The 14,705-nt window shown below is 34.9% G+C and overlaps 1 protein-coding gene across 21 annotated transcripts in view; it reads left to right on the top strand.

Moving 5' to 3' along the window:
• The window catches only part of CDH18 (cadherin 18), a 1,124,701-nt gene that overhangs the window by 725,534 nt on the left and 384,462 nt on the right, over positions 1–14,705 (top strand). The window contains exon 2 of one of the 21 annotated variants that reach the window (XM_078004399.1): positions 1,739–1,835. The exons of the other annotated variants lie outside the window; for them this stretch is intronic. The gene's annotated coding sequence lies outside the window, so the exon portion shown is untranslated. The remainder of the gene's footprint in view (positions 1–1,738; positions 1,836–14,705) is intronic. 21 annotated transcript variants of the gene reach the window in all.

Below are 14,705 nucleotides of genomic sequence, written 5' to 3'. Positions count from 1 at the left end.
ATTCAAGCATGTTAGGCCCAGACTAGGAGACTCCAACTATGTCTTTGAAAGAAACAACTAATTAAACAAATCAAATATATTTAATTAAATATCTATAATCTCTCTCTGATGCACACATATCCCATTTCCTATATAAGCCTTTCATATTTTGGTACTTCTAAATACTTCAATTGAAGCTTACCAAATGCTTGCTACAATCACAGTGTTGTTCCATTATTTTAATGAATACTTTATATCTACTACTGTAGATATGCTTATACCAATCTGTGTTTTTAAGTTCTATTTAATTCACACCCAAGGAAATAATAAAGCAGATATTTCAATAAATTTACCCAATATCATACAAGTAACAGATATCAGAACTTAGATTTAAACAGTGAACTAGAACATTTAGGTGTTTTTTTTTTCCCCCCCTTTTCATCATTTCCTTATAAATATGGAAATTGTTGTGAAGTCAATATTTAATGTATTAATACATACTCACCCATACTAGGGTTAAGAAAAACAAGCAGTTATTTGGCAAACTTCTTTTTAAAGGCTTACAAGTCTTGCTATTTACCTTAAGAATTGACACAACCTTTCAATCACTTAGGGCAATCTTACCACCCCATAAAAATCTCTCTTTGTAACATTACAGTTGCTTTTTTAAAAAAATTGATTCTGCTTAGATTAAAGCACTAAGTGTAATGAGCAAGTTAAGATAACTTTAGCTGAAGAAAGCTTAGATTAGATTATCATTCATTGGACTTGAAAGGGGCTTTAATATCATATAATTTATATTTTGTTTATAAAAATGAGGGTATATAATGGTAGGTATTTGAATGCATGAATTAGTGAAAAAATCTTAGTAATAAGCTAGAGACATTTTTTAGCCTCTGTTTGATCTCCTTGAATAGTAGTTACTTTTTAAAATTTTGAAACATTTGCAAACTAGTTCTAAAAATTAAGTCTTTAAAAATTGAAATTGAAATTTTTACTTTGTGCCACCATAAAAAAGAGGTTTTTTTTTTTTTATAAGATGACTTTCAGGTATGAGAGTACATTTATCATAGACTCATGTCATGTAAGTTATTATTTTATTACATTTTTGTGCTACTTACGAATTACATAGTTGTAGTTAAATTGCTTAATGTTTATGAGCCTTGATTTTTTTCATGGATAAGATGAGTCTCTGTGATACCTCTCTATTTGAATAATTGTAAGGCTTAAATGAGAGAATGGGAGAATGGATATAAACTGTCTACCACTGTGCCTGCCACACGGTAGGAACTTTGTTTCTGTTAGGTAGATAAATTATCTCCTTTCTGTCAGCCACAGAAATAACTCAGGAAGCAGACAACATTCACAGGCTTTTCTTGTCTAGATGGAACCATCGTACCAGGGCAGCATGAAAAGATCTATTGCTTAAATTCCTAATAATTGTTTGTGTGCCCTATTTTTGTATTCTGACATTATGACAAAGAATAATATAAATACGTTCTAGTAGTAACTCTAATTTGCATATTTTAGAATTATGTTGAAGGTCTGCCATTTCATGCGTTTTAAGCATGTAAGTTTTATAAAGTTAGCAATCTGATCACAACAGGATAACATCTGGCTGTCTCTCTCAAAAATATTGGCACTCATAGACAATTAAAACAATTAAAATTATAAAGAATAAGTTGGAATTCCCCTCAAATTCCCATACCTCAAGGGAAAAGTTTTTGGAAAACTTATTTTCTCCTTTTCATCCACCTAGGTTTTCAAAAACGGGAACATATTGAACCCTCTGTTCTACAACTATCTTCTTACAACTGAGTTAGTATGCAGTGCTTTCCAAGTCAATAATGAAAGTGGTAATGAATCATCATAATAACATTATTAACAATAGCTAGTTTTACTGAGCACCTAATATATGTCAGATATTATATGAAATGCTTTACATGTATTATGATATATAAGATGCAAAATGATTTTGTGAATAGCTATCATTTTGATTCCTAAACAGCTTCTCCCAGATTTTAAGTGAAGTAGGTAGCACAGCCTGTCCTCAAACATCTGTCTCTTAAGGACGAAGAATATGCTTCTGTTTTCCTACATCAGTGCCTTTGTTTGACACTGAAATTCTCTTTGCTGTAATCTCAGTTACATAATTCTGTTTACTTGTTGACTTGTTTTAGACCCTACTTCCGAGCTGTAATGTTCCAAGAGGAAAGGACCAGTTCTATTTTTTCAATCTGTCTTACTACAAACATAAGTGTCTCCCACATAGCTTTGAATAAGTCAATAAAAAAATTACATGACACCCTTTTAATAGCTACGCCATATTCTTTCATGAGCCCATGCTGTGAAGTATGTAACTCGCCCCTTTTCATCTTGACTTTTGGATGCTTATAATCTCTACCTTTACGAATATCCTCGTATTTACATTCTTGTGCAATTGTTCACATTTTTCTTGTTAGGAAAAAATCCCCAAATTAGAATTGTTCAATCAAAGCATACACCCATTTAAAATGCAAAGCATACTATAAAGTACAGTTACTTAGGAAGACTTTTCTAGTATTGCTTTCACAATGTTGAATAAAAGTAACAATTTTCCCCACTTTTAACAACATTTAATACAGTGATCTTTTTTACAGTTTGAAAGTGTTTAGCCAAAGTGAAATCCTACCCAAACTGTAGCACACTTGCTTCGTAGTACAGTAATACTGCTGAAAGGCAAATCTCCAAGTCTCCGTGGCTTAACACAAGTGATCGGAAGTCTGTTGCGCGTGGTGAGGGTCTTTGTTTTCATAGTCATTTGGGGGATTCTCTCTTCTACCATGGTGCAGCCTTCTTCAAAGGCCTCAGTTTTTTCTGTGTTTATCCACCAGATGGGTAGAGCAAATGGAGGATTGATCACAAGGAGGATTTTATGAGCCGTACCAAGAAGTGAGTTAATCCATTGGCCAGAATTGAGTTACATAGCCACTTTTAATTTCAAGGAAGGCTAGGAAGTTAGCATAGCTGTGTGCCCAAGAAAACTGGAGCATTGGTTGAGCAAACAATGAACCAATCCCTACCTGAGTTTTCCCTTCTGGTCACTAAATAAGTGTTTGAATCTTCATGCTTTACATGAAACCTACTCACCCCACCCCAAAGGAGACGAACATATATCCCATATGTTAAATTTAAAGATCCCTGGGTAATAGTCTTCTCCAAATGGTCAATATCTAAAAGACAATCCCACCCCACCCCTACAGATATTCCAAATCAAGGGCAGAACTGAAACAGGGTAACAGCAACAAACGTTCCCTCCTGGGAAAAAGAGGAATAAGAAACAAACAGATGTTTCCAGTTCATATCAATATTTAAATACTCCTGGGGATAAGACACTGCTTTTTCCAGGTAACAGGAACTCTCTGGCCCATTATTGTTTATAAACCATCTAGTTGTACCTTATAGTTATTTCTTGCACTTTTTTCTTCCATAACTACATCTAGAGTAGGCAGTGGAAAATAAGCTGTTCTTTGGGACTGACTCCTATAACTTTCCACCTGTATATTTAAGCCTCAGGATCCAAAGGTTTATCTGAGACTCAAGTTATCAAAATGTTACCGTCCAGGATCATTATTTCTTTGTCAATAGGATTTCTTCAAAAATGGGTAGGCTTTTGATTGATTTTTTAAAAAAATCAGTCCCATATGATAGTAAATGCTCCTGTGGGAGGGTTTTATGGACCACGCCTGAATGTAGTTTTTACCACTTTTAGCCATGTTCCTTTGGCAAGGACTCAGTGATCATAGTCAAACCTACAAGGAAAGGAAGGAAATATGAAACAGCTGGATGGCCAGGAGCAGATAATTTTGTTAAACATCAGCCTATTGTTGCCTTAATTATTGAGGAATAAAAAAACCTCTATATTAGGGAATAACTTTGATTCATTTTAGTTGCCCTGTTGAAGTTTGGATATAGTCTGTCCATAAAAGAAAGATAAGGAAGGAAAGAGACAATTTTGGTAAACATCAGCCTGTTGTTGCCTTAAATTATTAGGGAAAAAAAAAACCCTCTCTATTAAGGAATAACTTTGATTCATTTTAGTTGCCCTGTTGGAATTTGGGTATAGTCTGTATGTAAAAAAAAAAACAATATAAAGTTACTATTTAAAAAAATTACCAATGAAGAAAATTTAAAAATATAAAAAACATGTATCTTCCAGAATTCTTTATTTTTCAATGACTGTCATTTGGCTACAACATTTTAAAAATACAAAGAATTGAAATGTAATGATGAATAAAACACTGATAAAAATTAAGGAAAAAGTAAACAAATTCTTTCTAGATTCAACAATTTAAAAGACTCAATTCTATTTTGATTACTTGTGTTTAAAAATAGGCAAAATTATGATTTTATGTGTATGTATACATATAAATTAGTTCTGCTTTATGTATCAATAATGATTTATGTTTGGAAGGTACAAAACATAAAAGTGATAATGCATCATTTTAGCTTGGGTTTCCAATGGCTTTAAATCTTTATAATCTGTATCTGTCCATCTATCTATCTATAGATCTATCTATCTATCTATACACATGGAAGAAATAGAAGAATACTTTCAAGTACAAAACTTGGGATTCCCCAGTTACGTAGGTAAAAGGCAAAGCTGAAAGCTAAGTTTAGTCACTTTTCTCTCAGTTGCTGACTTTTCTATTAACTGGGGCCCATCAAATCCTATTAGTCAAATATTATTAGGTCAAAATAGCAAACCCTTAATTACTTTAACACTTACGTAGTATGCATCTCCCATATGTGAGACAGAGTGTGATTTAACAGGTATTCAAGAAAAAAAAAGTCAGCACCTACAATTAAGAGGATTATGGTTGGATGCAGTGGCTACCAAATGGTGTTTCCAAAATGGGAAGAATTATCACCTGTGAACTCATTAGACCAGCATCCTCTCAGACTCCACTAGCCGTCTGTTTTTAACAAGTCTGGGTGATTGTGATGCAATCCCAAGATTGACTATGGCTGGTCTAGTGCTGTCCTTTAAGGGCACTTATGGTGTGTGACAGAATATGCTCCCTGCTACCTCTGCTCCATCCTGAGCATTTTTCTAAATTACAACCAGAAACTTAAAATGTGTAAAAACTGAGCTACAGCACTTCATGTTCCATTTACTAGTGTTATGTCCTTTACACATTACAGAAATAAGTATTCCTATAAATGAGTTGCAGCAGAAAAGGTCTTGTGAGCATTCAGTAAGCAGACACATAAAAATAAAAAGATAGAGTAAAATTCAATTCAATTTACCTCTCTTTAAATCTGTTCTTTATTTTTCTAAAATATATTAAAGACATTTCTGCTAAAAGCCTGTGAATATATAGTTAATAAGGAACAAATCTAAATTCAAGGTCAAGACCATAAGGGGAGAAAAGCAAGTCTATTATAAACCATGATGTTAAATGCAGACTATACGATTGAGAGGGAGATTTCACTGTTATCTTTGAACAAAGATTGAAAAGAAAATATGATTAGTTATGTTAGGATGGTTACTATAGAAACATATAAAATGCTTTGTTATATTTTCATAAAGTTCTTGTGGAAGATATTGTTAAAGATCTTAGAAATCCCCAACTTAATAGCTTAAAGGAATCAGGCAGATAATTTAAATAAGCAATTAGAATCAGATGTAATAAAATGAGGACTGGCTTATGTAGACTGCGGTGATGTGGAAAACAGGCCATTCTGAATTGATCATGCATTTCCCAGGTCAGAGAGGTCAATGCCAAACAGAATATAGTTCACATTTCACCAGATCTTCACATTTCTCAAGAGAAGATAGAAACTGGGACATTTACGTAAAATCTGCACATGCTTTAATATTTTAAAATAATTTATATTTTATAACATTGTTTGCAGAAATGACATACTTCTGAGTGAATACATACCCTTCTGCACCTGCCAGTATACAAATTACGTGTTGCAACACGTTCTTTGTGGAAACTGAAGGGAAAATTATTTCTGCTTTGTGTATCAAAAATGATTGTTTTGGCCAGGCGCAGTGGCTCACGCCTGTATTCCCAGCACTTTGGGAGGCCGAGGTGGGGAGATTCCCTGAGCTCAGGAGTTTGCAACCAGCCTGGGCAACATGGTGAAACCCCATCTCTACTAAAATACAAACAGTAGCTGGGCATGGCGGCATGCACCTGTAGTCCCAGTTACTCAGAAGGGTGAGGCAGGAGAATTGCTTGAACCCGGGAGGCAGAGGTTGCAGTGAGCCAAGATCGTGACACTCCACTCCAGCCTGGGTGACAAAGCAAGACTCTCTCAAAAAAAAAAAAAAAAAAAAAAAAAAAGATTTTTTTTGTATTTTGAAAGTACAAAACATAAAGTTGTTAATGCATCATTTTTAACGTGGGTTTCCAAAGGCTTCAAATCTTTAGCTTCAGTTTTTATCAACTACTAGGGAATGTATATGTCATTAAGGATTTCATTCTATGTGCCTTTTCATTTTCAACTTCTTGCCTTTCCTATGCCTCTTCTCTTCCATCATGCCTTATTTTTATATTATATCTTATGGTATGGTTAACACAATCAGAATTTCCGTCTCGGACTGTTTTTCTTCAGATGATAGTACCTTTATTCCCTTTGCTGTAGCCACCACTGAGGAGCTGTTACTATTACAGGCCCATTTTCGACTTTTAATGAGATATGAGATCAGGACAAAGATGATACTTTAAGCTGAGCCATGCTTTCTCTTGTTCCTGAGCCGTGCTTGCTCAGGCTTTTCCTTTTTTTTTACTTCTCACAAGATAATTACCTGAATTTCAAAGGCCTCTGCATCCATATACATGAGCTTTTCCCCAAGTTTCCCACAAGGTACCATGGAACCTAGGTTGACAATCAAAACTAGCCATGACTTGTAACCAGAATAAACACTTCCTTCTAGCAACATAAAAATTAGTACTTACTTTGAGTTCCAGACCAGATTCCCCTTCACTATTTATATACTTCTCTCTAGAACTTCTGTCCTTTGATAAGATTATCCTTCATTTGCACTTATCCAATTATCTTAGATAGACTCTCAAATCTTTGGAACTCAGAAGATCAATATCATTGGGAAAGATTAAATACAAACATTGGGATTCTCATCTCCAAAGAGGTGCTCTAGGCCTGTATACTTGAGGGATTGGGCATGTATTAATTTTCTATTTTGTGTAACAAATTACCATGCTTTTATGCACTTGAAACTTATTTATTACATCTCAGTTTTTATTTATTAGGAGTCAGGCTTAACTGACTTAACTGAAGCTCTGCTCAGGATCTCACAAAGCTGCAATCAAGTTGCCAGCTGAGCTATGTTCTCATCTGGACGCTTGACTGGGGAAGAATCTGCTGTCAAGCTCATTTAGATTATTGATAGAATTCTTTTTTTCTGGCTGCAGAGCTCATGGCAGCTTGCATCTTCAAGGCCAGTAGAAGAGCTTGCCTGACCTCATGGAGGGCCCAATCCTTCTTTGAATGGCTTTTATATGATTAAGCCAGGCCAATGAATGAGAATCTCCCTTTTGATTGCCTCAGTTAACTGATTTGAAACCTCAATGAAATTTGCAAAATTTTACACATTTTTACTATATAAATAAACCTTTTCCATCACTTATGGACTAGAAACCAGCTACAGGTTCTACCCTTAGAGGAAGGAGAATATACAAGTATGTAGCTCACATACCCTAAGGTCACCTTAGGGTATGTCTTCCAAGGGAGCTTCTGATCTCTACCTGAATACATTTTAATACCTGTGATGACTAATCTCACCTGCCAATAGAATCTTAGTAGCAGGCTGTTTACCAAATGTAACATAGTTTTTTATCTGCATTTGAATAAGACTTTGAACACATTATGGCATAGGATTACAATTAAATGATGACATAATTGTGTAAACTCTAAGGAAATGTGTATAAAACAAAGAATTTCCACTAAGTGAAAGGATTTGGCTCACGAATTTCCAATGGGAGACAAGATTTCTCTAACACCAAATTAAAAAAGAAACTCACATGCCATTTTGTTGATAGGCATAAAATATAGTGTTATTAGCATTAATCCTAACTAAAGTGTATTGATACTTACTGGACCTCTTAGTAAGGTCCACACAAGCCTCGTGGCTATAATTGCTATGTTCTTGCCAAAGGAACACGGCTGAAAGTGGTAAATACTACATTCAGGCCTGGTCTATAAAAACTTCCCACAGGATCTTGCATCTTCTCTTTTCCCATCTGTTGGCTGAATGCAGAGGACATTCATGCCTCAGAGCAGGGGAGAGACACAAGATGGAAGGAATCTGGTCTCTAATTGACAGTATGAAGCAGACTTATCCTTATCTCATTTTATTTTTATAAAAACCCAAAATAGCTTTTTATATTAGGAAATATTAACAGGTTGGAAAACATGCACACATTTAGGAATATGCTATATCCTAAAAAAGTATGGAATCAAAGTTTCTTTTCTCTGGAGTCTACAGTCAAACACTGTGTGCTATTTCATTTCGCTTTGCTTTGCTGTCATCGTGACAAATAAATCAAAGGGATCTTGAATAGAAGTTTATGGAAATAAAAAATATGATAAGTTTATGAATAGATAAAATAGACTTTAGAATAGCATATGAATTGAACTATATAATTGTAAAACAAAGTAGAAACAGGCTCAGCTTTTTATTTGCTATTTTAATATTTGGTGAGTGCTGGTTTTATGACAGGCAGTGCCTTAAGTTCTGAAAATACAAAAAGGATGCTATCATTCTCACTATTAGTGAATTTAAAAAAAAAAAAAGCTTAGGAATTTGGATTTTGGAGGTACTTAATTCTGAGATAGAACAACAGCTCTTTCACTCACAAATTTTAGAACTTTTGATGAGTTACATGACCTCTGCACATCCATGAATAAAATATTAGTACTCATCTCATGGAAATATTGTAAAGCTTAGATGAGACAATAAAGGCTAAGTGTTTAGTGTCCTGCATTGGATATAGTGATCAAATGATGTCAGCTAAAGATGATGATAATAATAATAAATGGAAAATCTAAAATATATGCTACTTTGTAGAAGCACACAAAGAAAAGATGACTGAATTCACAGTGAAGGCCACAAACTGGTGGTCCATGTAGGTAAATATCTGGTCCAGAGGTGTGTATTATTGAGCTAACATAATTTCTATATTTATGCAGAGCAACAATGCACTGAATTCTTGGACCATATAGCATCTATCCTCCACCATCTACATTCACACTGCTTGTTTTTCTATATTTGCCTAGACCTTTAAGCATTTTGAGTAATAACTCTTGAAATAGAAACCATTGATGGTTTTTAATGGTGCCTAGACCTCTAGCACAAGAAAACATAAACTTGCTCAGGGGAGATGTGGCTCCAGTTGAAGAAATCTTTTTCTCTGCAAGAATTTGGGGAAGGCTCAGCGTCTCATAATACAAGGATACTCTATAGATAAACAAGAGAATATCATACAGATATCAAAATTAGTCATAGCTAAACATCTTATCAAAGGTGCACTCATAAAAATATTTAACGGTGAAAAAATTAATATAACCTTCTGATTTTGTAATATCTAGAGAAAATCTTTTCTCCCCAAATTGCATTAGGATGGCACAAAGTAGAACAAGTTTAGAGCAACAAAATATATCCTCCCATGTGTAACTAACGACGTGTATTTAGACAGTGAGAATCCACTCTCTTTTTTTGACAAGAATTACATGACCTGTAAGGGACTAAAATGATGTGGACATTCCTCACAGTGTTATGCAGCTGACTCAAAGTAAGGACATGGAATATATTGGTTGTCAAAAAGAGCTATGAATCAACTCATCTCTCTTACCTATTTAAGATCTCACACATATTTGTCTAAGGCCTATTTTTTTCCTACTAGTAATAATATATTCATTTGGTTTATAAAATGGAAAAGCTAAAGTCCTTTAAAATACTGGAGCTTTATGGTAGAACATTTTATATGATGTTTAAAACTTGAATTTCCCACATGAAAAATTAGAAATAAATAACATTAAAAATTGTATAACTCTGAAATTTCAATGTTGATATGTCAGTTATTCTAGTAAGACTACAAGAACTGTGAACTGATATGAAAAGTAGGCAGAGATTTGCCTTGCTAGGATTTTGGGAGTTGGTATAACAGAATTATCTCAAAATACGAATTCCAATGGAACTACTCATTAACTGTCCCAAATACTTTAGCCCCAATAATGTAAATATAGCATTGTGTAATAACAGATTGAGCAAAGCTACTAATGCCTTATATAAAATAACCTTGTAGTTGAAAAAATGGATAATCTCATTTAATCCTCACAGTTTCTTCTAAGAACGAGAAGTCATAAAGTGACACTGGAACTTTTTCTGAGGCATTTCTGGATAGAGTTATTATTATTCAAATCAGTACAAATAAGCATGTTACAAAAGAAGATTTTTTATTTTCTCTATCAAGAAAATAAAAACCAACTCATTGTATATAATACTTATACTTAAAAGATGCCTATTATGTTCATTTTAGTGGATCATTTTATCAGGTGAAATTATAAGATGCTCAAAATTAGCCATTGGTTCTCAGGGTATGTACAATGAAACGAACACCAAGTTGTCTTGAAAACTGCATACCAAATCTGTTTTGGGTAGATTATTACATGATAGGGGAAAAGACCCGAGATACATGATTTGAATCTCAGATTATTTTTTTGAAAACAGGCTTAATGATTAATGTGTTTACTTCTTAAACATAGGATGATAATGCTGAGTTTTAATGCATGTGCTTAATTAATAAATTAATTGATGTTCTGCATATCTTCAGAAACTAAGCATTCTAGTATGCATGTGGCATAGTACAATAAATTAAACCAAAATTATTTTATTTAGTTTTATTTTCTCCATACATTCCCTTCATAATGACTCTGCTGCTTTAACTCTTTTGTCCCTTAATGATTTTATGGTTACATTTCATAAGTTTCTGTCCACTTTCAGTTATACAATCTTTTTTTTAAGTCCAGTAGAAAATATCAAGCTCAAAAATCAAATGAAGTCCATTTTATCTTAGCCCATTCTTGCTCCTCTGGTTTCTTCTTCTCTTTTCCCTGTCACATTCCCCACACTTGCAGTGCAGACATGAGCTGGGACCCTCATTCCTTGGCTGAATGGGGAGTTGTATGGTCTTTTATGCTATTTTCTGAACTCTGTACACTGCAGGATTGAGCATTGGGGAGGAATGCCCTTGAAGATAGGGTTCATTTTATAGAAATGAGTTTCTTTTTATTTGAGGGATATCCCTAATATTTTTATGGTTCAATCTCTTTCCATGTGAGGAATCTGAGGAGCTGATGGTCTTAACTCATATGACGTGCATATTTTCCACGAAGTGGTAAGTTTCAGTCTGACGTCAAACCGTAATTTGTTTTTAAATCAATGCACATTATGTAAATGATAAAGCCCTAGAATAAAATGCAGTAAATTCAATTTTAAGCATATGTTTCATGGTGTGTTGTAATATGCATCTCTCTGAGGACCTGGAGTATGACAGATTTTTATTGTATATCTCTTGATAGTGATTTACTGAGTCTAAGGTTGTTAATTATAATGGCTTCTCTAGTTTGTTCCACTTGGATCAGTACCCAGACCATCCGAAATAAAGCTGAAGAGCTGGATCCCCACAGAGATAGGAGGTGGTGTTGAAATTGGGAGAGGGATGGAGGAAACTTTGCAGATAATCATGCATTATTATATTTATTCCTCTAACACGTACTAATATTATTCCATTTCACTTGAAATGTAATAATTTGTATATATGTCTATTAGTCCATTCTCACCCTGGTGTAAAGAACTACCCAAGACTGAGTAATTTATAAAAGAAAGAGGTTTAATTGACTCACAGTTCCACATTCTTACAATGGCAGAAGGGGAAGCAAACACATCCTTCTTCATGTGATGGCAGGAAGGAGAAGTGCTGAGCAAAGCGGGCAAGGCCCCTTGTAAAACCATCAGATCTCGTGACAACTCACTCACTATTACGAGGACAGAAGCATGGGAGTAACCACCTCCATGATTCAATTACCTCCCACAGGGTCCCTCCCACAGCATGTGGGGATTATGGGAACTACAACTCAAGATGAGATTTGGGTGGGCAAACAGCCAAACCATATCAATAGGTAACATAATTATAATAATGTGGAATGCGAAAATGTGTATTTAAAAAACTGATTTTTTGCAATCAGTAAATTTGTGTTGGTGCTATCGTTACATGTATATCACACATTTAGAGTCTGATATTCTAAAATAAGACCCTTTCCAACAAAATTACATCAATCAAGCAATATTCCATTCATAAAAGCAAGTAAGTCATCATTCAATAGCCTATATTTCAAGTTTTTGCTTTACATAAAAGCTTTGAGGTATGTAGCAAATGTCAATTATTCTACGACACTTATAAAATGTAAAAATATAGATGGGTAAATAGATATTGATATAAATATTAAATATTTCTCTTTTGCTTTATTGTGTGTTCTTTATCTTCTATTTATTTTATATCTGTATATCTAATTCTATTTGATTCAATATAAACTTTATGTCAGTTATATTCCTGCCAGGGTCAGATTATGAAGGCAAGATTTAGTTCCTCTTAATGTGTCCCACATATAATTTTTTAATTGTCAAATAAGTGATAAGAAGTAAAATAAAATCTGATATTTTTCTGATATCAATTTCAATAGTCTGTATAATTATTAAATGTCATATTATATTACAGAATTTTTTTTTTTTTTTTTTTTTTTTTTTTTGCAGAGGATGAGTGGGTGTTGGCTAATAGTGCATTATTTATTTATTTATTTATTTATTTATTTATTTATGTTTGAGATGGAGTGTTGCTCTGTCACCCAGGCTGGAGTGTGGTGGCATGATCTCAGCTCACTGCAACCTCCACCTCCCGGGTTCAAGCAATTCTTTGCCTCACCCTACCGAGTAGCTGGGAATACAGGCACCCACCATCATACCCGGCTAAATTTTGTATTTTTAGTAGAGACGGGGTTTCACTATCTTGGCTAGTCTGGTCTTGAACTCCTGACCTTGTGATCCGCCACCTCCCAAAGTGCTGGGATTACAGGTGTGAGCCACCACACCAGCCAAGAGTACATTTTTTTAATGCTCTAACTACATGCTTGAATTGCCTATTGAGTGAAATGACTGTATTGCCCAAATCCAGTTACTTTCAAGAGTGGAAAGGGGAGATATTAATCATCATGCCAGGATTATAGAGAAAACATGAGACTGTTCTGGATGAATTGAGACATGAGTGCCCTGCTGAGAAGTCTTGCCCCAGAAAAAGGATTTCTTTTTCTGCACCTTTCCCTGGCACTTTAATTAAGCTGCCCTACTTACTTTGTACCAGATAGGTTCTCCATGCATTCTTGCTTTCTTCATCTTGTCTTTGCACCTGCAGTGTTCTCTTCCTTCTTTATCTGACAAAACTCAGTTGCATGTAAAGCTGTAAAAACTTTTTTAGAATTCCTTCCTTGATGCTTCACTTTCTTGTGCCCCTGAGCAAAAGACTGCCTTTCTTCTGCATTGAGGCTGAATGGAAAAGTCACTAAGGGCCTGCTCGGTTTTCCTAGATGCTGGATTCTGTAAGGACACATTTTCTTCTTGACAGGATAATAATTTGATTATACTGATTATGTGTTCTTCATGCGCAATCCCCATTCCAGGCTGATTGCTCGCAGAGTTTTATTATAGAAACGCCTCAAGGCATGCTTCATTTTGTAGCGAGAAAATGCTGTATGTGTTTTAAGAGACTTGGTTTCTGTTTTCAGAAGGAATCTAATCCACAAGTTTATGCCTTAAACAATGAGCAGGGCTTTTTTGTTGTTTTTCTTTCCCTGCTTATCCAGATTTGACCAAAATGTCGTTGGCTGAGGATGGGAGGAGAACATAAGTGGAGGCATCATGTTAGACACTGGTGGGAATTCGAAAAATGCTCCTGATCCCTGAATCAGGTCTAGACAATACAGCTAAGGGATCAAATACATTTAATGGTCAAAAGCAAAGAGAACTTAATGTATTCCCTAGTTAGAATCTGGGGAAACAAATTCTGTCCATGAAACACCACCATACCCTATAAGCAAGAGAAAATAAATGGCAGTGTTGCATAAATAACAAAGAGAGTTTAGGGAACCACCTTCTTCCCCAGTCTCCTGCAACTCAAGAGAACTGATAGAGATTAACTGAATTTCCCAAACCCCTGAAAGGGGCAAAGAAGTAGCCCAGAGATGACAATGGGCATTAAGCACCTGGGTGGTCCTGGGTGCTGGGACTGAGTTGTCATATGGGATTCTCAGTGGGAGTAAGCAGGGATGGTTGCCTCTGTAGGGGAGACATAACTTCCTGGATACTGACACTCTTGGTACTCCTCCACCGCCCCCACCTGTCACATCTAGAAGAGTAAAATACTGAAATGACTATTTTAATTTGCCCGGATAGAATTTACCAGCATTTGAATAATTCAATATTGAAATAGAGATTGAGGGTTTTTTTTTTAAGTAACAAAAGCTAAATTTTTTGTGCATCTGGTTGTAAAATGTACATCAAGCAGCTTTTCAAGTTGAAAGAGAAAGGAAGGATCAAGGACTCACGAAACTGAGGCAGTTATAATTTGCCAGGTCTCAGGCTTGGTATTTGACATCCATTATCT

The sequence above is a fragment of the Macaca mulatta genome, chromosome 6, assembly GCF_049350105.2.
Source record: "Macaca mulatta isolate MMU2019108-1 chromosome 6, T2T-MMU8v2.0, whole genome shotgun sequence".
Classification (NCBI taxonomy): domain Eukaryota; kingdom Metazoa; phylum Chordata; class Mammalia; order Primates; family Cercopithecidae; genus Macaca; species Macaca mulatta.
Note: the sequence above shows the minus strand (reverse complement) of the source record. Positions and strands in the feature narration are given on the sequence as shown.